Genomic DNA, 13,279 nt, shown 5'->3' on the forward strand with positions numbered 1-13,279 from the left:
GAGCTCCTGAAGGAAAGTTATGACCAACCTAGACAGCGTATTAAACAGCAGAGACATTACTTTGCCAACAAAGGTCTGTTTAGGCAAGGTTATGGTTTTTCCAGTAGTCATGTATTGATGTGAGCATTGAACTATAAAGATAACCGAGCACTGAAGAATTGATGCTTTTAAACTGTGGTGTTGGAGAAGACTCTTGAGAGTGTCTTGGACTGCAAGGAGATCCAACTAGTCCATCTTAAAGGAGATAAGTCCTGGGTGTTCATTGGAAGGACTGATGTTGAAGCTGAAACTCCCAATACTTTGGCCAGCTGAATGGAAGAGCTGACTCATTTGAAAAGACCCCGAGGCTGGGAAAGATTGAGGGCAAGAGGAGAAGGGGACAACAGAGAATAAGATGGTTGGATGGCATCACCAACTCAATGAACATGGGTTTGGGTAGACTCTGGCAGTTGGTGATGGACAGGGAGGCCTGGCGTGCTGCGGTTCATGGGGTCGAAAAGAATGAGACACGACTGAGCGACTGAACTGAACTGAAGGACCCTGCAATCCCACTCTTGAGAAAACATGGTCAGAAGGACACTTGCATCCCAATATTCATTGCAGCACTATTTGCAATAACCAAACATGGAAGCAACCTAAATGTCCATAGACAGATGAATGGATAAAGAAGATGTGAGATAGATATATATATATCTATACACACTCATGATTGAGTGTGTATAGATACACATAGACAGATGAATGGATAAAGAAGATGTGAGATATATATATATATATATATACACACACACACATACACTCATGATTGGGATATTGCTCACCAGTGTAATGGGATATTACTCACCATTAAAAAGAACAAAATAATGTCACTTGTGCAACATGAATGGAACTAGAGTATGTCATACTAAGTGAAATAAGTCAGAGACAAAAAAAAAGAGAAATATATATCACTTATATGAGAATCTGAAAAGAAAAGATAAAAATGAATCTAATTAAATAACAGAAACAGATTCACAAACTTAGAGAGCAAACATATGGTTACTACAGGGAAATGTGGAAGAAAAAGATATTTAGAGAGTTTGACATGTACACACTGTTATATTTAAATATAGATAACCAATAAGGATCTACTGTATAGCACAGGGAACTCCACGTAATATTATGCAACAACCTAAATGGGAAAAGAATTTGAAAAAGGAAGAATACATGTGTATGTGTAACTGAATCACTTTGCTATATATCTGAAACCTTTACAACATTGTCACTAACTATACCTCAATATAAAATAAAAATTTAAAAAAAGAAATAAAAGGATCACTGTATATACTTCTTGCTATTAATCTAAAATTTCATACAACTCTATATACAGATTTCAACAAATATTTAATGATTTAATCTCACTCAAAGAACATGTCAATTTAAACCAGATGGGTTGTTATGAGGTTTGTTTGTATACAAATAAAACAAAATTCATTGGGTCTTTATCAAGAGCTATAGGCTTTGTTGGTGCTGAGGATTCAAAGGTGGAAACAGCTACATCTAAAACAAGGAGATACTCATTAACTAAGGAGGAAGAACACAATCCCAAACACACATATTTTACAGACAGTATGTTAGATTCTATAAAATAGATGAATGAGAGGCTGCATAGGTAGCATGAATTCTGCCTTGTGAAAACACTGAGAAAAGTCTTTCCCCAAAAATGGACATTTGAACTATTATGCCATATATATTTTATTTGTTGTTGTTGCTCAGTTGCTAAGTGGTGTCTAACTCTTTGTGACTTCATGAACTGCAGCATGCCAGGCTTTCTTGTCTTTTACCCTGTCCCAGAATTTGCTAAAACTCATGTCCATTGAGTCAGTATGCTATTCGGCCATCTCATCTTCTATGCCCCCCTTCTCCTTCTGCCTTCAATCTTTCCGACTATCAGGGTCTTTTCCAGTGAGTCAGCTCTTCACATCAGGTGGCCAAAATATTGGAGCTCCAGCTTCAGTATCAGTCTTTCCAATGAATGTTCAGCATTGATTTCCTTTAGGATGACTTATTTGAGCTCCTTTCAGTGCAAGGGACTCTCAGGAATCTTCTCCAGCACCACAATTCAAAAATCAGTTCTTCAGCACTCAGCCTTCCTTATGGTCCAGCTCTCACATATGTAAATGACTACTGGAAATACCATAGTTTTGACTCTCTGGACTTCTATGACTAAAATGAAATTATCAGATTGATTTTATTATTATTAAATATCTCTATATATTTAGAAATCAGGGGGAATTCTTTCATAAAGGACGATCCTGTTAGCTGCTCTGGTACATTCTTACAAAATTATTCTCATTATTCTCATTCTAATTATTCTCTAAATTGCTAAACACATTTTATATCCCATATAAAATAAACTTAGTAAAGGATAGTGGCCTCCAATTGCTTATACCCTGGTGGCTGAGATAGTAAAAAAATTTGCCTGCAATTCAGGAGAACCGGCTTCAATTCCTGGTTTGGGAAGGTCCCTTGGAGAAGGGAATGGCAACCTACTCCAGTACTCTTTCCTGGAGAACCCCATGGACAATGGAGCCAGGCTGACTACATTACACTGGGTCACAAAGAGTTGGACCTGACTGAGTAACTAACACAACTCACTAAGATGCCACTTGAAATTCTGAAGTTTTCATATCTTATAAAGGCAGTTTGAATATATAGTGATGTGTTATCTGTCTGCTATGATGTGTATGAGGTCTGGGCAACACCCTGTACTCAAACATATTGATTTTTCTATGCTAAAATTTTGAGCATTACTTTGCTAGCATGTGGGATGAGTCCAACTCTGTGGTATTTTGAGCATTCTTTGGCATTACCTTTCAGTGAGATTGGAATGAAAACTGATCTTTTCCAGTTCTGTGGCTACTGCTGAGTTTTCCAAATTTGCTGGCACATTGAGTGCAGCACTTTCACAGCATCATCTTTCAGGATTTGAAATAGCTCAACTGGAATTCCATCACCTCAACTGGAATTCCATCACCTTTGTTCGTGGTGATGCTTCCTAAGGCCCACTTGATTGGCATTCCAGAATATACGGCTCTAGTTGAGTGATCACACCATTATGGTTATCTGGGTCATGGAGATCTTTTTTGTATAGTTCTTCTGTGTATTCTTGCCACCTCTTCTTTATATCTTCTGCTCTTCTGCTTCTGTTAGGTCCATACCATTTCTGTCCTTTATTGTGCCCATATTTGCATGAAATGTTCTTTGATATCTCTAATTTTCTCGAAGAGAAAATCTCACACCCTAGCAAAGTAATTCTCAAAATTCCCCAAGCCATGTTGCAACAGTACCTGAAACATGAACTTCCAGATGTTAAAGCTGGATTTAGAAAAGGCAGAGGAACCAGAGATCAAATTGTCAAAATCCACTGGATCATCGAAAATGCAATAGAGTTCCAGGAAAATCTTCTACTTCTGGTTTATTGACTATGCCAAAGCCTTTTACTGTGTGGATCACAACAGACTGTGGACAATTCTTAAAAAGATGGAAATACCAGACCACCTTACCTGCCTCCCAAGAAATCTATGCAGGTCAAGAAGCAACAGATAGAACTGGACATGGAAGTACAGATGGGTTCCATATTGGGAAAGGAGTAAATCAAGGCTGTATATGGTCACCCTGCTTATTTAACTTATACGCAGAATGCATCATGTGAATGCTGGGCTGAATGAAGGACAAGCTGGAATCAAGATTACCGGGAGAAATATCAATAACCTCAGATATGCAAATGACACCATCCTAATGGCAGAAAGCAAAGAGGATCAAAAGAGTCTCTTGATGAAAGTGAAAGAACAGAGTGGCTTAAGACTCAGCATTCAACAAACTAAGATCATGGCATCTGGTTCCATCTTTTCCTGGCAAATAGATGGGGAAGCAATGGAAACAGTGACAAAATTTATTTTCTTGGGCTCCAAAATCATTGCAAATGGTGACTCTAGCCATGAAATTAAAAGACACTTGCTCCTTGGAAGAAAAGCTATGACCAACCAAGACAGCTTTTTTTTTTTTTTAACTTTACAATATTGTATTAATTGTGCCAAATATCGAAATGAATCCACCACAGGTATACCTGTGTTCCCCATCCTGAACCCTCCTCCCTCCTCCCTCCCCATACCCTCCCTCTGGGTCGTCCCAGTGCACCAGCCCCAAGCATCCAGTATCGTGCATTGAACCTGGACTGGCAACTCATTTCATACATGATATTATACATATTTCAATGCCATTCTCCCAAATCTCACCACCCTCTCCCTCTCCCACAAAAGCAGAGACATTACTTTGCTGACAAAAGTCCATCTAGTCAGAGTTATGGTTTTTCCAGTAGTGATGTATGGATGTGAGAGTTGGACCATAATGAAAGCTGAGCATGCTGAAAAACTGGTGCTTTTGAATTGTCATTTTGGAGAAGACTCTTGAAAGTCCCTTAGACTGCAAGGAGATCAAACCAGTCAATCCTAAAGGAAATCAGTCCTGAATATTCATTGGAAGGACTGATGCTAAAGCTGAAATTCCAATACTTTGGCCACCTGATGTGAAGAACTGACTCATTTGAAAAGACCCTGATGCTGGAAAAGATTGAAGACAGAGGAGAAGGGGATGACAGAGGATAATATTGTTGAATGGCATCACCGACTCAATGGATATGAGTTTGAGCAAGCTCCTGGAGTTGTTGATGGACAGGGAATCCTGGTGTGCTGTAGTCCTTGGGGTCGCAAAGAGTTGGATATGACTAAGCGATTGACCTGAACTGAAATGATGCTAAAGTTTGTAGGCATTTGCAATAAGTAGGTATATAAAGACTATGAACATATTCATATTAGTTCAATTTATGTTTGAGAGTCTCTCTGTATTTTATACTGCAGTTTTTGTTTGTTTTTTTTTTTTTTTCTTTTGCAGGTGATCACCACTGTTACTGGTTCACAAACCTCATTTATACTTGTTCTTAAAAATGTGTATTTCAGCCAAAAATTTATTGCAAACTAAAATCCAACTCCTTCAGGGAAAGACTTCCCTAATCTTCTTTAGCCTAAATAAATAAAATCAATGTTAAGTAAACACATATATACATACATAAAAGGTCCCTACTGTAGCTGTAACAATTAGTAACTTTGAATTTACTCTGAGGCTAGGGATCAGAAGTCAGAAATGAGAACTCAAGGTTTAAAATACCAATATTTATTTGGGTACACTAATAAACTCACCACTCTATGTAAAAGATAACCAAATTTTGTTTCTAGATCAGGATTAAAATAGTGACTGATATCTTTAGTACCTTTGGTATAGTGGGATACACGGCCAAATTCTCTTTGGGATTAAACAGTAAAGGAGCAGACAGCCCAGATGAGAAGAATGTAAATGTACATGCTCAGTTGCTCAGTCATGTCTGACTCTTAGCAACTCTATAGACTGCAGCCCTCTAGGCTCCTCTCTTTATGGGATTTTTCTATGGAAGAATACTGGAGTGGGTTGCCATTTGCTTCTCCAGGTGATTTTTCCAACCCACAGATAGAACCGAAGTCTCCTGTATCTTCTACATTGCAGGCAGATTCTTTACTACTTGAGCCACTGGAAAAGGAAGAAAATAATCATTAGTTAGAATCAATCATGCATGAGACCTTAATATCTAAAATCTAAACCCATCTCAAACCCAAAACAATTTATAAAATAATCAAGATCTTCAACTCTTCCTTACAGTTAATAATTTCTAAATGCAGGATTTTTAAATTATATTTAATAAAGAAAGTGTTTAAATTTTAAATGGATTTACCTTTACCACATCATATTTGTAATTACTGTTAGCACTTGGTGTAGAGATGAGAGTGGTCACATAGTCAGTGTAGATTTTTGGAGATCGTACCCATAGCCCAGAAACCAACACCAAAGAGTCAGAGAAAGTAAGGTAGAATTAACAGAAGTTCATGTTGCGAAATCTTCTATTTCATCCTATTAGCAATGGTTCCAGAGATAAATCAGAGTATCAGGGAAAGGGAGTTTAGTTGCCTTATTGACTACAACATCATTAAGGAGACTTTTCTAATTACACAGTTCTTCTAGAAGAAAACATGTTGGTCTTTCTGAAATAAATATAGATGGGTCAGATGATTATAACTTATAATCTTATAATCAAGTCTTCTCCTTTTTATACTTGTGTGACTTTCATCAATTAATTTAATGAATCTGGTTTCAGCTTCCTCAACCAATCTAGCCAGAATAATCATACTAAGAATTTCCTTTCTCTAATTTGAGTAAATCTATAATTCTTCCAGGAATCTCTGTGACAAATAAATATAAATGTAAATAATTTGATACAGGTCACAGAACATTGCAAACTCTTCATGAGTGATATTTATTATGTGTTAATTTTATCCATAATTAGTATTTACAACAACTATTTTCATATGTCAAATGTGGACATGTATTAAGTTTGACAGTTCTCATAATTTTGTTAATATTCCCCCGGGTCATTAGCTGACTTCTATTGCAATTTTTCCCTGAGATGAAAGACATTGCAATGTGCAAAAAAAGCTAAAATAGTACCTTTAATGTTTCCCCAAGGGTAATATCCACTGTCTCCCTCCTCTACTTCTCTCATAGGCAAACATTTCTAGAAGTAGTGGCTTTCAAACATTTTGATCATGAGTCAGAGAAAAAAGTTTATTTTACAGTGTTATCACAACACTGTCTTCCAACACACAATTATACAAACAAAATCTTCTTTAAAATATATGCACTCTCAAAATTATTATTCTATTCTATTTCATTTTAAGACATACTTTCATAAATATGTGCTGCTGAAGGTTTGAAAATCTATTGTCCTAAAGAAAATGAGTTGATAAGCATGGTCCATAAAAGCATCCAAATAAAAAGTCATTGTATTGAATTTTAGTATTAATAAAAATAAATTATTTTTGGTACTATTTTATTTATTTTACTTTTTGGGGGGGATCACATGGCTTGTGGGATCTTAAATTCCTTACCAGAGATCAAACCCAGTTCCCCAAGTTGGAAGCGTAGAGTCCTAACCACCAGACCAACAGGAAATTCCCAATGTACTATTTTCAAAATTTTTATATGTTAACACTGTATGCCACAGCCTCTATCAATCTTTCTACCTTCAAAATAAAAGCTGAAATATTTTCCATTTTAATAAAACTTGTTGAGTATAAATTATATGTAAAATTAGTAAATAAAGTCTTTGAGAATGACATGCTCTTAATTTAAACAGTTTTCCCCTATTTGACACTGTTTTAAAGAAATAAGGAATTGAGAGCCATATTTTAGTGTAATATTAAACACTTCTTACATAAGCAATAGCAATTATCCATATTTTCAGTTATTTGTTGAGGAATTATCTATATTGAAATTATGAAATTACTAATGAGAGAGTAGAACATCAACTGTGATTATCCTTATCCCAGGATAAGGGTGCTGTTCCTAGTCTCATGCTCAGTCAAATAGTATACCACCAGGCAGTATATAGCTTCTGACATTTGTTGAAGATTTGCTATATATAAAATATGACTGAAGCTTCAAATAGCAGAATGCCTAACGCCTCTTTTTCTTCAAACCACCTAGTAATTCTTATGCATTGTGTCATATTGAAAACTTAAAATAACCCGTTAGTTGTAAAAGATAAATAAATAATAAGGAAGCAGTTATAGAGTATATATTTTATGATTTTTTGAACAAAAGTATCAAAATGTCAGTAAAGAAAATTTTTGCATATATTGCAGCATAGGCTTAATGATTTGCTCAAGGTCACAGAGCTGATCATTGAAATATTTAGGTTTGATATTCAGTACAACTACCACTTTGTCCTAGGTCTAAAATCTTTTCTTTATTAGAGAAACTCTCTACTCTGAAACAGAAAATACAGTTTTAAAATGTAGACTAAAACTGCATCTTTCCCTCAGTCTTATTTTATCAACTCCTTGTTTTATTTTGGAATTGCATGTAGTATACATAATTTGTGTTTTGCTTTCAACACCTGCTAGACACTGAAATTAAGCAGAAGATGCCAAATACATTGTCTATTTCTCTGAAAAATTTTCGCCTCCATAAAATGTGACCAGATACACTTTCATGTACTTTAGCTTAATGTTGGCTCTTGCTGTTCCCTAGAGGATTTACATACAGTACAGGCTTGTGGAGTTAACCTCAATAATCAAGCTAGATGAAGTTATTTTAATTTTATTCATCTCCATTTAATAATAAGAGATACAATAGAGTTGAATTATTTTTGCATCTCTTCAAATAAAGCCCTTGTAACATTAAATGTTTTAAATGTATGAGCTGAAATGTTATGAGTCACTGAAAAGCAAAGTTACTGCATAAGACATACCAATTTATGTACAAACCTCACTGTAACATATTTTTAATACGTGCATGCTTCATATACATAATATAAATAGCAAATCACTTATCATCATTCTTAATTTAAGATTGCCTATTAATCCATGAGTTTTAACTGTCTCTAAACACCAAAAAACGTCAATATTTGAGTGTTTCTGCCTTAAATTGTCTACTTCAGTAATTTCATTATGTTAGGTGTCTTCTTATATGTGTAATTCTCAGATAAATACTTCAAGTAGGAAGCTATTTTGTCTTCAGTATTAAGAAGATTAAGTAAAGTTGGTCAGGGCAATGGAGATTATCTTTAAAAAGCCTAAAAGACTTTCTGTATTTCTTAGTATCCTTTTAAAAAATAGTCTAAATTTCTAAATTTGCTAAATCAGCACTTGAAAACATGATGCATTCAACCTAGCTACAAAGAGGAGCTGCAAGAACCAGTCAACTGTATGAACCAAGTAAATCCCTTGTCTTAAATGCCATGAATGGATTTTTTTTTCACCTGTTCTTACAGTAAAGCATACAAGGGTGTTGTGGACATCCAGGCAGCAGCAGAGAGACAGCAAAAGAGAAGTGTAGGGGGAGGAAAAGTAATTCACTAAAACACATTTACTGGAAATCTTGGGCATCTGCCAGCCAGGATGAAGGCAAAGCAGAGAGACAAATATAAACATAACTTTAGCAATGAAAAACAGAGGCATGAAAAACGTAATAACCTTTTACAAAAGGTTATTTGAAGTCCATATTTTTGGAATAAAGTATAAGCAGTCTCCAAAGGAGGTGGGGGGGGAAGACAGCTGTGATGCTTTAAAATATTTAAGGATATTATTTAAAACAGGAAATGCATTTTCCCATAGAGATTATATAATAACTGATAATCATATCATCTTGCCAAATACAGCTGCCTGATGCTTCAATGGCTCTGTGTGTAATGACATACCCAGTGGGAAATTAATTCCCATTCCCATCTTGGGAGATCAAGATACTGCTTCCTATTGCCAAAATGTATTAATATAAGGCATTTTACTGCTGGTGGGGAAGAGTTTCTATGAAGGGCTGTCTTCAGGACATGAATCAATTCCCTATAAGGTGGGATCTGGAATAGAGGTGGAATTATTGGACATTGTTCCTGATTATCATGGGGTGATCTTAGGGCCTATTTCTGAAAATCACAAACAATATATATTCAGAAGTAGCTTCAAGTATACACCATTTCTGTAATTATGTTAAAAAAGTAGGGCTTTAGCTTTTATTTTTTTTGTCAGCCCCAAGGATCAGCTGCCTGCTTTATTTTCCACTCCTGCTTTCCTAAAACTACACTGCATTTTTCTTCACTTTTTTTCAAACTGTACAACATTCATTCCTTCCTTCTGTCCCTGTCAAATATGCAAATATTTCTACATACATTCAGTGCTTGTAAAAAGAGATAAATAGTAAAAAATCATTCCTCCTAAAGGCTATATCTCATTTAAATTAGGAGTTTTGGAAAAGGCAACCCACTCCAGTTCTCTTGCCTGGAAAATCCCATGGACAGAGAAGCCTTGTACAGTCCATGGGGTCACAAAGAGTCGGACATGACTGAGAGACTTCACTTTAAAATTCACTTAAATAAAAACACTGGAACATAGTATTTCATGAATGATTAGTGCTAGTACCATAAAATGTATCTTCTTAATATGTTTTATTTGCTTTATAATTTTTGAAAAATGAAAAGTGGAGAAGAAAGTAAAGATGATAAGGACTTCGGAAAACTTTGTTGAGGTTGTTCAGTTGTTCAGTCATGTCAGACTCTGTGACCCCGTGGACTGCAGTACACCAGGTTTCCCTGTCCTTCACTATTTCTCGGAGTTTTCTCAAACTCGTGTCCATTGAGTCAGTGATACCATTCAACCATCTCATCCTCTTTTATCCTCTCCTTCTCCTGTCTTCTATATTTCCCAGCATCAGAGTCTTTTCCAAGAAGTCAGTTCTTCATATCAGGTGGTCAAACTATGCTTCAGCTGCAGCATCAGTCCTTTCAATGAATATTCAGGATTGATTTCCTTTAGGATTGTGGTAAGAATATAGTTGTTTATTAAATAACCAATGGGATATCCGCTTTCTTCTTTCTCATCTTCCCAGATATCTCTTTTTGCAGACAAGGCAGAAATATGAGGCTAACCGATTTTTCTCAAAATGAAAGCAAGTGAGTGAAAGTCACTCAGTCATGTCCAACTCTTTGCAACCCCATGGCCTATACAGACCATGGAATTCTCCAGGCCAGAACTGGAGTGGGTAGCCTTTGCTTTCTCCAGAGAATCGTTCCAACCCAGGGATCAAACCCAGGTCTCCCACATTGCAGGCAGATTCTTTACCAGCCGTGCCACAAGGGAAGCTCCAAATGAAAGGTCAAGAAAAAAAGAAATTCCAAGTATAGGGGAAAAAAAAACAAGCTTTCTCCTCTGTTAGGTTCTGTAGCTAGTCCTATGAACTAAACTGACATGAAATAAATTAATGGGAGAAAAAGGAGAAAAGCATACATATTTAAATATTCTTCTGTGTACATCAGATCAGATCAGATCAGATCAGTCATTCAGTTATGTCTGACTCTTTGCGACCCCATGAATCGCAGCACGCCAGGCCTCCCCGTCCATCACCAACTCCCAGAGTTCACCCAGACTCACGTCCATCAAGTCAGTGATGCATCCAGCCATCTCATCCTCTCTCGTCCCCTTCTCCTCCTGCCCCCAATCCCTCCCAGCATCAGAGTCTTTTCCAATGAGTCAACTCTTCGCATGAGGTGGCCAAAGTACTGGAGTTTCAGCTTTAGCATCAGTCCTTCCAAAGAAATCCCAGGGCTGATTCTATGATCTGTGTACATAGAAATCTTCAAAAGAAAAATAAATATATGAAGAAGACAGTAGCTTTAAAAGCTTATGTATCTTTTAAAACAAAGAATAGTAATTTGTTATTCGATAAGAAAAGAGAACTGAACTGAAAGTAATACATTTTAGGACCATAACTAGGAAATGTATAGGAGAAACTAACGGAAGATACGAGTTACTTCACTAGATTTATTTGTATAGGTCCATTTCAATGTTGACTCCCAGTCTCAGGTAATAAGAATGTTTTTCTCTTCCTAATACATGGATGGAAACTCTTCTATCATTAATGTTATGATATGCTTTTAGACGGAAAGAAGAGGGCATAGCGCTCTACTGCATTTGCTCTCTCTTAACTGCCTTCAACTTCCAGTAATCAATAGGGCAGCAGTTAACTGAATATTTCCCCCAAATTCACATTGATATCTTAACCCTAATGTGATGGCTTTAGGAGGTGGGCCTTTGAAAGATAATTAGGTCATAAGAGTGGAATTCTCAACAATGAGACTAGTGCCCTTACAAAAGAAACCCAGGTGGGCTCTCTCCACCACTTTCTGCCATATGAGGCTACAAAAAGACATAGTATACAGTCTGCAACCAGGAACAGGGACCTCAGCTTAACCAACCATCCTGGCACTTTGTTTTTTGGTCTTCTAGCTTCCAGACCTGTGAGAAATAACTTTCTTTTTGTAAGCTATCCAGTTTATGCTACTTTATTATAGCTGTTGGAACTGGCCAAAATAGAAATTGGTACCCAGAAGTAAGACATTACTTTAGTATATATATACTAAAGTATATATCTTTTTATATATCTATATAAAAAGGTGGCTTTGAAACTGGATGATGGATAAAGATTAAAACTACCGGGACAGTTTTATAAAACATATTACAGTCACAAGAGTGGTTTCCCGTTGCCTTTGTCTTGTTCTATTGTTCAGAAGCAAGTTACTGGCCTTTTCCATATACATGATGAAGGGATTGATAATATAAGAATATAAGCATGCAGAGAGTGGGGTCATAGGAGCACCTAAAAATCTTTCACTACTATCTTTTTCAAGGTTTGTTGTTAGCATAATGTTGGCCTAATGAGATAAGATGGAGCTAATCTTCTGAATAAATTGTAAGCATTTATGTAAAATTGATACTGATTTTCCTTAAATGTTTGGTAGAATTTACTGCAACATCTGGGCTTGGATTTTTCTTTGTTGGAAGATAAATTCATAGTCCTTAATGCTGCTGCTGCTAAGTCTCTTCGTCTGTGTCCAACTCTGTGAGACCCTGTAGACGGCAGCCCACCAGGCTCCTGTCCCTGGGATGCTCCAGGCAAGAACACTGGAGTGGGTTGCCATTTCCTTCTCCAGTGCATGAAAGTGAAAAGTGAAAGTGAAGTCATTCAGCTGTGCTCGACTCTTAGTGACCCCATGGACTGCAGCCTACCAGGCTCCTCCGTCCATGGGATTTCTAGGCAAGAGTACTGGAGTGGGTTGCCATTGCCTTCTCCATTCCTTAAGGGCTATAGGTCTATTTAGGCTATCACTTTTTTTCTTGAGTGATTTTAAGTACTATTGTGTTTCAACAAATTAGTATATTTCACAAAATTTACTTAACTTACTGTTGTGTGTGTAGAAATTAGTATATTTCACAAACATTGCCTAATAGAGTGTTAATATTTTCTTGTTAAAATTTTAATATTTTAAATATATGTAGTAATATATCCTCTTGTCTTTTTTATACTGGTAATTCATATTGTCTTTTTCTTTCCTGATTAGTCTGAATAGACATTTAAGAATTTTACTCATCTTTTCAAAGAAAAGAACTTTTGGTTTCATTGATTCTTATTGTGAATGTTTTCAATTTTATCACTTTCTATGTTCATCTCTGTCATTTCCTTTCTTATTATTATTTACATTTGATTAATCTTATCATTATAGTGAAATGATTATTCTTATTCTTGGCAATATTCTTTATGAAAACTTTTTTAGAAAAAGTTATTTGGATGACTTCCAGTGTTATTTGGTTATAATTAACATTGT

This window comes from Bison bison, unplaced genomic scaffold, assembly GCF_000754665.1.
Source record: "Bison bison bison isolate TAMUID 2011002044 unplaced genomic scaffold, Bison_UMD1.0 scf7180017864358, whole genome shotgun sequence".
NCBI lineage: Eukaryota > Metazoa > Chordata > Mammalia > Artiodactyla > Bovidae > Bison > Bison bison.